The sequence below is a fragment of the Ascaphus truei genome, chromosome 2 (genome assembly GCF_040206685.1).
Source record: "Ascaphus truei isolate aAscTru1 chromosome 2, aAscTru1.hap1, whole genome shotgun sequence".
NCBI lineage: Eukaryota > Metazoa > Chordata > Amphibia > Anura > Ascaphidae > Ascaphus > Ascaphus truei.
In genome coordinates, this window is record NC_134484.1 from 487,448,772 (window position 1) to 487,460,079 (window position 11,308).

At 43.2% G+C, this 11,308-nt stretch overlaps 1 protein-coding gene across 2 annotated transcripts in view; it reads left to right on the forward strand.

Moving 5' to 3' along the window:
* LOC142488427 (uncharacterized) overlaps window positions 1-11,308 on the forward strand; it is a 1,092,840-nt gene that overhangs the window by 630,271 nt on the left and 451,261 nt on the right. The window lies entirely within an intron of this gene.

The window sequence follows — 11,308 nt, forward strand, 5'->3', positions numbered from 1 at the left end:
TCTGCCGCTCATGTAATGCCTGCCAGCAAGTGGGTAAGGCAGGTGACCGTGTGAAGGCACCCCTGAAACCCCTACTGATAATAGGGGAACCCTTCCAGAAAGTAGCGATGGATTTTATAGGACCCCTTATGATTCCTAGCAGGTCAGGGAAGCGCTACATCCTCACGGTGGTGCATTTTGCCACCCGGTACCCTGAGGCGGTAGCGCTTGGCGCCATAGATGCCAAGACAGTGGCAGCAGCTTTGCTGAACATTTTTTCTAGGGTAGGTTTCCCTAGTGAGATCCTAACCGATCAGGGCCGCAGTTCATGAGTGAACTGTTACATTGTCTCTGGGATGCATGCGGTGTACGGCACCGGCGCACTACCCCTTACCATTGTGAAAGCGTAGAAATAAAATCAATGAGTCAAGGGTTCAAAAAGTAAAACATGAGTTTATCTGTACCAAGGCACCATTGAGAGAAAAGAATTCCAACAAGGAACTCAGGCCTCTGAAAACATATTGCTTTGATCACATTTTTATACATTTCAAAATGAGTAATACACCCCTTAAGGGGGCTGGCTTAGAGATAAATGATAATATGATGACATGCAAAAATACGAATTGGTTGATACCTAAATATGCTGCATACGCTATATTCTTATCGATAATTTACCATAATGTGGGCCTCTTAACCTTGTGACATAAGGGAGTTACTCTGTCCAGCCCTGTATGCAATGTAGCTGTTAGATAACAAATCCTACGTTCAGCAAAAATGTCTAATGCAGGAGAAATCGCTTACGAATGCTATTTCTAATTATTACATGACTCGTAAGAATTACACAAGGGAGGGGCCACTAGAGTATGGCAGGGATTCATTGTATATATTCCCTTGTGACCCATAAACCAGTGTAGCATTGTGCAAGATTGTGGGATTGTCTGCAAAATGATGTGACCATAAATCAATAAACATTACAAATATTTCAAAACTGATCATCCCTTATCATCATTTGGATGGTGTAGGCTGATCTTGCCTAGCGGGGCATACATCTTAAAAACACACTCTAAAGCATTAAAAAAAATAATATTGAGTCCTGAAAAAACAAATTGTTCGTTAAAGTCCGGGCCTTGATAATATTGAGTTGAGAAAAAACAAATTGTTCGTTTAAGACTGGGCCTTGCCTGAAGTCTTAATTCCTCGGTGGTTAAATGTTCTAGGATTATTGTGCCTAGATACACTAACTGTTGGTCAGTGTTCAGGAAAAACCCCTCAAAACACTGGCTTGATGATTCTTTGTCTTTGTTAGCTGTTTACGGTGGTGCCGGCACTTTTTTCTTGCGATGATGCTGCTTTGTATTCTCCTTGGTAGACTGTATAAGCTGCACCTAAGTTTGGAGAGACTTAAACATTTCATTAATAAAAGCACAAGGAGAGCGCTTTTAACCACTTTAATTTAGTATCAGCACAAATTTTTTTTGTTTCACCACTATCTTGGCATCCGCATATAAAATAAACACAAAATACCTTGCTCACCAATTACAAAAGAAACAAATCAACGGTGCATAGGGAAGTATCGTAAGAGAACACTGATAAGTGACAAGACGTTGTCACTAAAAGTCCCTAAAGCTTGCACTCATTGTAAACTGTAAAATATACATAAAGTACCAGTTAAATAACTAATACCACTAATATCAAATTTATTACAGACCAAATGGGAAATATCCAAATAAACTTAACTATAACACAACTAAAACGTATACAACTTTTTTACAAGCTAAAAACTTACGAAATGCATAAAATAACAACTAATAAATCATAAATAAAATAGTCCCCATGTGAACGAAACAGACAGTAGTATACGGTAAACAAAAATGCTAATATGAACACGAGTGTAAAGCCCTATCAGAACATGAGGGGCCAGTGACCATAATATGCTAACAATGCTAATTAGGTTCACCACAAAACACTGCGTAGTAGCAGCTTATCACATTAATACTTAGTTCCCAAACAGGCTCAAAATAAAGCTATCCAATAGTTATGCTGGAAAATGTAAAGAGGAGGGGTATAAATAACAAAACAATACACATAAGGTAATGTTGCAATGAACAAAATAGGCAGAGTCCGCATATAGACAGGTGTGTTATGGAAAATCATATAAATTATCCTCTCTTTTGTTCATATGCAAATCATATGACATGTGAACAATATACGACATAAAGAATGATGGTATTTAAAACATCAGCAGCTTGAGATTTAAATATATATATCATGAATTTGACAATAGCTACTGCTTTAAATATTTATACATTTCAAAATGAGTAATACACCCCTTAAGGGGGCTGGCTTAGAGATAAATGATAATATGATGACATGCAAAAATACATATTGGTTGATACCTAAATATGCTGCATACGCTATATTCTTATCGATAATTTACCATAATGTGGGCCTCTTAACCTTGTGACATAAGGGAGTTACTCTGTCCAGCCCTGTATGTGTACTGTAGCTGTCAGATAACAGCTACACTATGGTCAGCAGGAATATCTTAAGACAGGGAAAACCGCTTACGAATGCATTTTAAATTCTTGCATGGCTTGTAGGAATTGCACAAGGGTGAGTTACATCCAGGAGCGATACTCTGCAGAATCAAACATTCATAGTTCATACACGAATAAACGGATTAGCATACATACAAACACTCAAAATGGTAGTTAGGCCAAAATGGAGGTGATGATAGCCACACACATTATCTCAATCTTCACAGTCCTCTCTTTTTATTCTTGAAAACATAGTCTTTTAAGGATAATTCAGATAAAACTCAGAAGCATTGCACTGGCCTGGAGGGCCCCGATTTGCATGGCGTTGATAGTTCTGGAAACTCACAGAGCTGCTGGCTATCATCTCAGCCAGGTTGGTCTTTCTGCCATCATCTTCATCTATATTCCATTGAGGAGGACTGACTTTTCCTTCTGAGATTGCATCTTCCGTAGTGTTGTCTGTGATCAGTGGCATGGCCTGGGTAGAGGGTGTTACACACCTTTGCAGTATGGATTTACTGCACATGACACAGTCATACAAATCAATCAGAACTGCAAGCACACAGACAAATCCATTCATCAGTTTCGCTTCTAGAAAACCAACCAACATGGTAATTCTTAACAAAACCCACCTCTCATCTCCACCTTTCCTTAATCTCTCCTGTATCTCTGCGATCTTCTCTACCTCATGCTCAATCTTACCACTTTGATCTCTAAAAAAACACAACATTGCTCTTTAACTAGGGCACAAACGCTAAAATATAGTCCAGAGCCATTCTATTCTGTAGGGCCATTAATCTAATCTGTACCTGTTCTTAAGTAAATTAATGAATGTAGTTGTATGATTGAGAACATCATCCAGTACATCCGTAAGTACATTGAGCCTGTCATATAGCAACCCAACTCCTACATTAGGAAATAATCTAGCCCAAAATTGTTCTTTCCATAGACTATTTTTCAACCCCTGTGTGTTGGAAGTGGCTCTGCTATTCCTGATCCTGCCAGTGGGTAATTGTAAAGGCAGGTACAATTGTACCTAGATAGCAAGACCCCGTCCAACCACATGGTAATACTCTGTAGGCCCATCTTCCACAAAGCCAATACACTCCCCTAGGTAAACTAGAATTTGTGCAAGCACCTTTTACTATCTTAATTAAACTGAAAAATTAAGGCCACATCCTCCCTGTAAATTTTTAGTTCAGGGCTGTAAATTCATTTTCATACAAGTTTCATTGGTTGGTGGAGACACCTGACCCATAAATTGATTTGTTGTTCCCAGTGCAAAATCCACCTAAAGGAATCTCATTTACCAGTGGAATTCGGTTTAAAAGTTTAGAAAAAGTCCTTTGTAAACAAATTCAAATTAACATTTCATCATTTTAAATTCGGCATTAGTGTAAGGTATCCCTACTCAAGGGGTTAAATGTAATTCTCTCTTACGTCATTGAGGGCCACTAGAGTATGGCAGGGATTCATTGTATATATTCCCTTGTGACCCATTAACCTGTGTAGCATTGTGCAAGATTGTGTGATTGTCTGCAAAATGATGGGACCATAAAACAATAAACGTTACAAATATTTCAAAACTGATCATCCCTTATCATCATCTGGATGGTGTAGACTGATCTTGCCTAGCGGGGCATACATCTTAAAAACACACTCTAAAGCATAAAAAAAATAATATTGAGTCCTGAAAAAACAAATTGTTCGTTTAAGTCCGGGCCTTGATAATATTGAGTCCAAAAAAAACCCAAATTGTTCGTTTAAGACCGGGCCTTGTATGAAGTCTTAATTCCTCAGTGGTTAAATGTTCTAGGATTATTGTGCCTAGATACACTATCTGTTGGTCAGTGGTCAGGGAAAACCCATCAAAACACTGGCTTGATGATTCTTTGTCTTTGTTAGCTGTTTACGGTGGTGCCGGCACTTTTTTCTTGCGATGATGCTGCTTTGTATTCTCTTTGGTAGACTGTATAAGCTGCACCTAAGTTTGGAGAGACTTCAACATTTCATTAATAAAAGCACAAGGAGAGCGCTTTTAACCACTATAATTTAGTATCAGCACAATTTTTTTTTTTTTCTCACCACTATCTTGGCATCCGCGTATAAAATAAACACAAAAACACTTTGCTCATCAACTACAAAAGAAAGAAATGAACGGTGCATAGGGAAGTATCGTAAGAGAACACTGATAAGTGACAAGAGGTTGTCACTAAAAAGTCCCTAAAGCTTGCACTCATTGTAAACTGTAAAATATACATAAAGTACCAGTTAAATAACTAATACCACTAATATCAAATTTATTACAGACCAAATGGGAAATATCCACATAAACTTAACTATAACACAACTAAAACGTATACAACTTTTTTACAAGCTAAAAACTTACGAAATGCATAAAATAACAACTAATAAATCATAAATAAAATAGTCCCCATGTGAACGAAACAGACAGTAGTATACGGTAAACAAAAATGCTAATATGAACACGAGTGTAAAGCCCTATCAGAACATGAGGGGCCAGTGACCATAATATACTAACAATGCTAATTAGCTTCACCACAAAACACTGCGTAGTAGCAGCTTATCACATTAATACTTAGTTCCCAAACAGACTCAAAATAAAGCTATCCAATAGTTATGCTGGAAAATGTAAAGAGGAGGGGTATATCCCTCTCTACATGAATATTCATGAATTAACATGTTGCTATGTGTAGCAATGAGTAGACAGCACCAAAACACAACAGTAATAATGGAGTCATATCGGCAAGAAATGTTCAAGGATAAATAACAAAACAACACACATAAGGTAATGTTGCAATGAACAAAATAGGAAGAGTCCGCATATAGACAGGTGTGTTATGGAAAATCATATAAATTATCCTCTCTTTTGTTCATATGCAAATCTTATGACAAGTGAACAGTATACGACATAAAGGATGATGGTATTTAAAACATCAGCAGCTTGAGATTTAAATATATATCATGAATTTGACAATAGCTACTGCTTTAAAAAATAAAATCTAGATAGCCTACAGTTGCATTCTTTAAAATGAGAGGCTATAGAGGCCCATGCGCGACGGCAAGGAGTATGGCAGCCTAGTCTGAGAGCTCCCTGCCTCGCTTCCTGATATATCGCGCAAAAACTACCGAAATTCACACCAAACAGCACACGAACACACATAAGAATTAAACAAACAACCAGGATGTCGCGGAAGACCCCCAAAACGACGAAAAAACGAGGGCTACCAGAATATTTTGGCAGACAGGGGCCGCGCGGTGCAAACTCAGAAATGGCGCCGGTTTCAAACGCCGGCTCAGAATCTGAGCCCGACGGGGAGGAGGAGGAGGAATTAACCCCGCAAGAACAACTGCCGGCAAGACAATGCGACATAACCAGGCTGTGTACAGATCTTAAAGCTTTCTTTCAAGCTGAAATAAAAGAGCTGAAAAGGGAAGTATCCGGTCTGGGTGAAAGGACAGGAGTTCTGGAAACAAAAGTGGACCAATCCATAAGAGCCATGGGCAAGGACAAAAAATCTATAGATTTACAAGAGCAAATCAATGAATTAAAGGAGCGCCAAGAGGATGCTGAGAATCGCGACAGGCGCAATAACCTCAGGATAAGAGGGGTCCCAGAAAGTGTCTTGGACTGTGAGGAGTATATCATGCACTGGATGGAGGCACTACTCCCTGAGACCCCTAAAGACACCCTGGCAATGGACAGATGTCACAGGGCACTGAGGGCTAAACCTTTACAAAATGAACAACCGAGGGACATAGTAATACGTTTACACAAGAACAAAAGAGGCTATCCTAAAAAAAACCAGACCCCTACCTGTTGTGGAACATGAAGGAGTGCGGCTCTCGGTGTTCCAGGACCTGTCCCCAATGACGCTGGCCCGCCGGAGAAATTTACTGCCCATCACCAGAACCCTGAGGGAGAAAGGAGTTAGATACCGGTGGACCTTCCCCTTCGGCTTACTAGTAGCCCGGGGAGGCAGAACCTTCACCATCAAGGTCCCGGAAGATGGACCCTCTTTTCTGAGCAAGCTGGGACTGGGAGACGGCCCCGTCGCTGCTGACCCAGGGAGTCCAACCCCGGATCCCATCTGGTCACAAACCCCAAAGTCCCCCCGAACACAGAAGGATAAAGCCTAAAAAAACTGAGAGTTAACACTTTTGTTAAGCGTTATGCAGCTGTTTGGTTGTGCTGCGAAGTTATGGATACCAGGTCTCAATGCTCACTGTTGAAAGAGACGTCGTTGAACTTTGCCCTAATAGACTGGTGAAAGTGGCTAGCCTATAAGCTATGAAATTACTTACCCCCTGAGAGTCCGGATCGTGGAGATGAAGAAAAAGCTGATTTCCCCATGGCAATCAAGATGGATCTCGTTGCAGAAGATGGCGGCGCAATACGAGGCAGATGGAGCCCACGGTGACATGCAGGAACCGGATGACAGGTTCAGGCGGGAGCCGGGAGAGCGCGCACGCACATCTGCATCGGGAGAAAGCTGGATCCAAAATGGCGGCGGCCCGGAAAGACGTCAGCAGGAAGAGGGCGGAACCGTCAAAATCGACGCCATCTTGGAGGAGGAAAGGGGTAATGGAAGGACACGAGAGGTGGCCTAGACGCGCCGGAGCAGGGCAAGCAAAAAGGCCCTCACCGGCATGATCTGGCCAGCCCCAACTAACGGCGGGCAAATTCAAACGGGAATAGGATGCGGAGAAAAGACAAAGATGGCAACGGGCAGAAGGAGACAGTTTGGGAGGTAGCGGGGCGAAGGAGGAGGGTGGAGATGGGGACAAAGGCCTAGGGGGAAAAGGACGGAGGGGAAGAGGGGGATCCCAGATAGCCTAAAGGATTGGGGGGAGCTGAGAAGGGCAGAACAAAGACGGTGGAGACGAAGGGGGCAGCAGGTAAGATCAGGGAGGGAAGACAGGTGGTTAATAGATAACAGAGGGGAGGAGGAAGGTAGGAATAAGATGGGATAAGGCAGGAGACAGAGGGAATGGGTAGGTAGGAATAAGATGGGATAAGGCAGGAGACAGAGGGAGGGGGTAGGTAGACAGGACGAAGAATAGATGGAACATAGGGAAGTGATTAGGATAACGAAAGGAGTAGAAGGTTCAAGTACGTAGATAGAGGGGGGAGACACCCGAGGGGGGCACCGTTAGAGGAAGGAGAGACGAATGTGATAGAACAGGGAGGGGGAGGTAGATAAGAGAGAGGTAGAGGGAAAGAAGGACGTGGAAGGTACAAGCAGGTCGTACTAGGAAAGGTAGAGAGGGTGGAACCAGGAGTGGGGAGAACAAAGTAAGTGACTGGGTGGCTAAGGGAGCATATGCTAAGGAAGAAGAGGTGACAAAGAGAGAGATGTGAGTAGGAGGTGGTGAGAGACAGTTGTAGGGCCCGAAGCTGGGAAATGCAAAAACACAGAGGAGTATCAAAAGTGGACGTTAGGGAGAGAGGCAAACTAGAGACACATCAGGGGGTCTCTTCACGAGGGCAACGACGAAGCTTCTATGAAAGGGGCAATGGGACGAACGAGACCTGGTTGGCTGAGCCAAATTTCGGTAGGTAGGAAGATTTAGTTGTTTAAGGGAAGCAAGGGGGGAGCAGCAGGGGGAGGTCTGCTCCGAAGTCTGCATGGGCCTGGCGCTAAGGTGGAGGAGAAAAGCCCCGAGGCGCACTGGCACGACCTTTTGGGTTAGATGGTCAGGGAGGGGTGTTAAACATCACGCCCCAAGACTGGACATCCGGCGCAAGGGCCAAAAACCCAGAGGCGGACGTATCGGCGAAAGGAGAGATGCAAGAGAACGTCAAGAAATGTTAATTGTTACTATATGTTGTGTTGTGTATATGTCTAACCCCCCCCCCGTCCCTTGGTGTTTGTTCCCTTATCCTTTCAGAGGGGCCCGGAGAGAGGCGAGCGGGCGGAAAAAGAAGGAGACCCACGAAACGACAAACTCGGAAAGACAGGATGAAGCTACGTCAGATGGTCCGGCACAGATCTACTAATGAGTAAGGACATAGTGTTAGTATCACATAATGTTAAGGGCCTTAATAGTCCTGCTAAAAGGAGAGTCGCATTTAGAGACTACAGACGCAAAGGTGCAGAGGTGCTCTTCTTACAGGAGAACCCACTTTTCCCAAACCAACTTCCCCAAGTACTTTGATAAGGACTTTCGGACTCACTTCCTAGCCTCAGCTCGAGTAAAAAAGAGAGGGGTCGCCATCCTACTCCACAACCGTATACCATTCAGGCATGACAAATCATATAGCGACAGAGAGGGGAGATATTTGATAATCACAGGCTTCATTAGGGAGTATCCAATAACATTTGCTACAATATATGCCCCGAACGACAACGCGACACCTTTTTTTAATAGTTTCTTTGATAAGCTTAGTAAAGTCGCAAAGGCGAACATTATAGTAGCGGGTGACCTGAACAGAGTCCTCAACCCAAGCCTAGACCGTTGCACGACCACTAACAAATCACACAGACAGGACGTATTAACTTTGACAAAAAGCCTAACAAGTTGTCAGCTTATAGACATATGGAGAGAGCAACACCAAGGAGTACGCGAGTACACTTTCTACTCCCACCCCCATAACACATACAGCCGGATAGACTACTTCCTTGTGTCCAACAGATTGGTCCCTGGGGTCTCTCGTTCAGAGATCCATGATATTTCATGGTCTGACCACGCACCTATAGAGCTGCGGTGCACATTGGTTCCGCTGGACAGACCTAGAGCGAATTGGAAGCTAAACGAGATCCTCTTAAAGATCCCGGTTCTCGGGCGGGAGGTAGGGGAAAAAATTACAGAATATTTTAAGGACAATGAGGGAAGCGTGGCGTCACAAGCCACACTGTGGGAAGCTCATAAGGCAACCCTAAGGGGAATATTGATGAATCTGGCCGCCAAACGGAAACGGGAAAGAGAGAAAAAAACTAAAGAGTTAGAAACACAAATAGCTGAGCTCTCTGCCCTGCACAAAACTAATAAGCGGGGTCACACGCTTAAACAACTTTTAGACGCCAAAATTAAACTTAATCTCCTCCTCACCTCCCAGGCTGAGAAGTAAGTGGCATGGTCGAAGCGTAAATTTTATGAAAAAGCGAACAAGCCTGATACACTCCTTGCCAATAAGCTAAAAAAGAAGCTTCAAAATTACTCTATTCACGCAATTCGGAACCAACAGGGGGACCTTACCTCCATACCTGGGAAAATCGTAGAGGCATTTAAAACCTACTACGAGGAACTATATAATGGAGACAAGGTCACTCACAATACTAAAACGGGAGAGCTACTGAACACCTTCCTAAAAGAGGCAAATTTACCAACATTGAGAAGGGACGAGAGAGAGGCGCTGCAGGCAGACTTTACCCTGGAGGAAATCCTGGAAGTCATCAAAGCATTAAAACCGGCCAAGGCACCGGGACCAGATGGCTTTTCTAATCTATATTATAAGAAATACGCTAACATCCTAGCCCTACATATGCTAAAACTATTTAACGATATTCTGGAAGGGGCCTCCTTTCCAGCACAAATGCTTCAGGCATCCATCTCTGTGATCCACAAACCTGGAAAGGACCCGGCAGACTGCAAGAGCTACCGGCCCATTTCACTGATTAATTCCGATATCAAAATCTATTCTAAACTTATAGCAAACAGGGTGGGTAGTGTCCTTCCCAGGTTAATACATGCGGATCAAGTAGGGTTTATCGGAGGCAGGCAGGCGGCAGACAACACCAGAAGAATTATTGATCTGATCGATCTGGCACAAAAGAAAAAAACACATTCCATGGTGCTAAGTCTGGACGCAGAGAAAGCCTTCGATAGAATAGACTGGCCCTATTTAAAGGAAACACTGGGAGGATTTGGCTTTAAGGGACGTCTACTGAGGGCCATCCTGGCGCTGTATGAGGGCCCAACGGCGAGAGTGAGGCACCAGGGTTTTCCCTCTGAGCAATTTCACATAAAAAGTGGAACGAGACAGGGATGCCCACTGTCGCCGTTGCTGTTTTCCCTTTGTATAGAGCCACTGGCGGCGCACATACGCAATAGCCCAGATATCACAGGCATCTCAGATGGAGAGCACGAGTATAAGGCTGCTCTGTATGCGGACGATGTTATCCTAACGTTGTCCAAACCGCTCACGTCCCTCCCTAATGTATTTGGAATCCTGAGTAAATTTAACCACATTTCCGGCTTTAAGATCAATCAGTCCAAATCAGAAGCCCTCAATATAAACCTTCCCAAAGAAGTTGAAAAATTGATTGATCTCAACTTTAATTTTAAATGGCAACCCTCCGCTATCAAATATTTAGGGGTATATCTAACACGGGACTACAAAACTTTATATAAGGCAAACTTTCCCAGGTTAATAAGGGCGTTGAGAGAGGATCTCAGAGTATGGGCAAAAGGAGGCATCTCATGGATTGGAAGGATACACTGCGTGAAGATGAATCTCCTTCCAAGGATGTTATATCTTTTCCAGAGCCTACCTATACCATTGGTTCACTCTGACATCCTCTCCCTTCAGTCAACAATTATGAAATTCATTTGGAATAAGAAAAACCCAAGAATTGCTAAGGGTATCTTAAAGAGACCCACAACAAGAGGAGGGCTAGCGGTACCATGTTTGTTCGCTTACTACAAAGCGGCCCAATTGGCCCAAATTCTCCAATGGCACACAGACCCAAGCCTTAGGAGATGGGTAGAGTTGGAGAAGAAGTTGGAGAAGAAGTGTTGTGCACCAATTGACATCCAGAAGCTGATCT